Source organism: Herpailurus yagouaroundi, unplaced genomic scaffold (genome assembly GCF_014898765.1).
Source record: "Herpailurus yagouaroundi ecotype Mexico unplaced genomic scaffold, PumYag 67525, whole genome shotgun sequence".
NCBI classification, from domain to species: domain Eukaryota; kingdom Metazoa; phylum Chordata; class Mammalia; order Carnivora; family Felidae; genus Herpailurus; species Herpailurus yagouaroundi.
The window spans coordinates 546,927-548,886 of NW_024420331.1; positions in this window are offsets into that span (position 1 = coordinate 546,927).

The window sequence follows — 1,960 nt, forward strand, 5'->3', positions numbered from 1 at the left end:
CAGAAACAGGCTCCAGGCTCTGAGCCATCAGCCCAGAGCCCGACGCGGGGCTCAAACTCACGGACCGCAAGATCGTGACCTGGCTGAAGTCGGACGCTTAACTGACTGCGCCACCCAGGCGCCCCCCAAAAAAAAAAAATTTTAAAGCGTAGAAACTTAGAGAGCTGACCCTAATTTCGTAATTCAGTTCCAAAATTTTGGATGTATCAAGATGTTTGGTACATTTTGCATCATCTAGTCTGCCGATCCCTCAGGTTGCAGAAACTTCCTTCTAAAGAAAGGTGCTGTACTTTGGAGGCCTCTTGAAAATCCTGCTACATCTTGGCTTTGAGCTAATGTTTCTGTCTTGTTTACTTGGTGCAGGGTACTCCTCTAAGAGCTTTTCAAATCTTAAATATTAACCCTCTCCACACCCCTTTTTGGCAGGTGGTATGATTATTCTAGATTATGACTTAGATTGATTGGATTATTATTCAGCCGAGGAAGCACAGTTAGACTAAGGGACTCTCCTAAGATCACACAGAGAGGCTCTGGTAGAACTGGATTTCAAACTGAAGGGGTGGGTTCAACACTCTTCTCTTAACTGCTACTCTAGAAAGCCTGCAGCTAAACCTACCTCTCAGGGATTTTTTTTTTTTTTAGTTTATTTATTTATTTTGAGAGAGAGTGTGTGTATGCACAAGCGAGCATGAGCAGGGGAGGGGCAGAGAGGGAGGGAGGGAGAGAATCCCAAGCAGGCTCCATGCTGTCGGCACACGGAGCCCGACGTAAATCTCGATCTCTCGAACCACGGATCATGACCTGAGCCGAAATCAAGAGTCGGACGCTTAACCAACGAGCCACTCAGGTGCCCCCTGAGGGATCTTTTTTTTAAATCGGGTTTTAATATGATTTGAAAATATGTTATTAAAATAGAATCTGAAGTCTGCATTGGTAAAATATTGATACGTTCTTCTCGAAAAAGAGGGGGGAGTGCTGTTTTCACAGCTTTGGCGGGAGGGGGGGTCTGATCACTGCACTGGTATCTGTAGTCTCATTCTCTAGCAGAAGGATGATTTTGCCCCACAGGGGATGCTTGGCAGACAAAATCTCTGGAGGCATTTTTTTAATGTTTATTTATTTTTGAGAGAAAGAGCACGAGCAGGGGAGGGGCAGAGAGAGAGGGGGACAGAGGGTCCAAAGCGGGCTCTGCTCTGACAGCACAGAGCCCGAAACAGGGCTGGAACTCACGATCCGTGAGATCATGACCTGAGCCAAAGTTGGACACTCAAGCGACTGAGCCACCCAGGCATCCCTGGAGGCATTTTCGACCGCCACAACTTGGGGGGAGATTGAGATTAGGGAGGTGCATCTGGTGGGCAGAGGCCGGGGCTGCTGCTGATCATCCTACAGTGCACGGGACAGCCCCAGCAGAGCAGGATCTGGCCCCAGATGTCAACAGAGCTGAAGTTCAGAAACCTCATCGTGCAGGAATTAAGAGTAGATAGCATTTATTGGGCACGAGTTAAGAATACACACTGGATGTTCGATGTGACAGACAAGCGGACAAGTAGTTACAAAACCATGAGGACCATGCCTCACCCTTAAGGAGACCAATGGAAACTTCAGGAACAGCCAATGGCAAGCTGAAGCGGAATCATGACCTTGTCTGTGCAGAAAAGCCCAGTGGAGGGTGGAGAGACTCAACAGAATGCGATCAAAAGTAAATGCACTATTAGGGGCTCCTGAGGGGCTCAGTCAGTTAAGCGTCCAACTCTTGGTTTTGGCTCAGGCCACGATCTTGCGGTTTGTGAGTTTGAGCCCCGCGTTGGGCTCTGCACTGAGAGCACAGAGCCCGCTTGGGATTCTCTCTCCTTCTCTCTCTTTCCCTCCCCCATTCATGCGGACTCTCTGTCTCAAAAATAAATTTAAAACACTTAAAGTAAACGCGCTATTAGACACGATCAATCCTAGATTAGGG